The sequence below is a fragment of the Anoplophora glabripennis genome, unplaced genomic scaffold, assembly GCF_000390285.2.
Source record: "Anoplophora glabripennis isolate ALB-LARVAE unplaced genomic scaffold, Agla_2.0 scaffold1305, whole genome shotgun sequence".
Taxonomy (NCBI): domain Eukaryota; kingdom Metazoa; phylum Arthropoda; class Insecta; order Coleoptera; family Cerambycidae; genus Anoplophora; species Anoplophora glabripennis.
Genome location: NW_019426063.1, coordinates 1,739 through 3,476, shown reverse-complemented (window position 1 = coordinate 3,476; position 1,738 = coordinate 1,739).

Below are 1,738 nucleotides of genomic sequence, written 5' to 3'. Positions count from 1 at the left end.
TTTAAGTAAATGGACAGCATTTCGAGCATTTATTGAAATAATTTTTCTCTATTTTTACTTTTAATATTGTTATTTTGCTAACATAATTTCGTTTCTGTTACATAATTTTCAATTTTATTTTTAGTTCCCCTATAGGTAACCAAATATTAAATAATTCGTAGAAAACTTGTTTAGTTTCTTCATATTCACTGAGCCGCAGCTGCATGGGAAACTGTACCTCAACGGTAAACAATTTTGTTTTTTTTTATAATGACAGGTACCTACCTACTAGATAACAAGAAATAAAATCTTTACATGCATTTTTCTACGAACTAATGCAGTCGATACTTTAGATCCAATTTACTCGAAAATGGTTAATATGAAGCAAGAGCATATTTTTTGTCCAGAATCAATTGCAGGTTTAGGAAAACGCAATCAAATTACATAAAACTAGGATACCTCGATCCCCAGACCTGTCTTGTCTTGATTTTTTTTATGGGGCTATATAAAAGACAGGGTGTATGAAACTCCTCCGACAGATGTAGAAGATTTACGGGCAAAGATAAGAAATGCTTTTTTGACGCTAGTTCCGGAAATGCTGTGAAATGTGTCAAGCAATTTTCGTCGTAGAATTGCTCAATGTCTAGAAAAATGGCAGACTTTTTGAGCAGTTACCTGTTAATTACTAATTTAACTAGGTCTTTATTACTTTTGTTAGAAATGCACGATGTTAATAATTTACTCTTTTGGATAGGTACTGCATGCGTGTGTTCTTGTTGTCTTCTCATAATTTGTATTTGTTGTTCTTTCAAAACTCTTCTTCAGTTTTACAAAACACTTTGTACGAGGATATCTTTGTAAATCTGGATTATTAGTTTGGTAAATACGACTTGCCAATAAACAACATAACAATAAACAAACAATAAACATGAGTTTTACTAATTATTCTATTATTTATTTACTAATTCTTCTTTAGACTAATTCATTTCACAATTATTACTGTCGCTTTTCTATTAAACCTTATGTGAATCGCAAATTATCCAGATTATCCTTTGACAGGAGCCTACTACGTTATTTTACATCTAAGCTATTTGTAAACTTCGCATTTTTTCATAGAAATGAGATTTCATGAAAAACTAATGAATTTTGGTATAGGAGCAGGTATAGCAAAGTTGTAGAGAATTTAATTCTGTATCTCATGGTATGAAAATATACAGGGCGTTGCATTTAAAAAAATCGAGATTTATCAATTTTTCAATTGGCAATTTTGATATTTTGGTCACCCTGTATAACGCAGGCCAGTTTTTGGAGCATGAATCGGAAGAGTCATCCTTACTAAACATCTGATGAAAAAAATGGGCTTAGTAGCTATTAGTATAACCTGTCAGTATCAGAAAATGTAAGCAACCAATATCGACTAGAAAAACCTTTCAAGCGAGATATCTCAAAAACTGTGAATATTTGAATAGAACTATTCCACACAAAGTACCCTTTATTTTTTATGTAGAATCCGAAAAAAAATAAAAAATGTGTGTTTCCATTTAAAAAACCAAAGTTGGTGTCTGTCCAGGAAAAGTGGAACACCTTGTATAGTTGAATATATTTTTAATTTGTACATTCCGAGAAATGTGCCAACACAGTATAAAGAAAAATCCGTATATTCCTCATTTTAACATAGATATTGGACTTTCCCGCACTAGTGGGATACGCTGTATATATACTGGGTGAGTCAGTTTTTTGTGGTAGGATTTTAACAGTT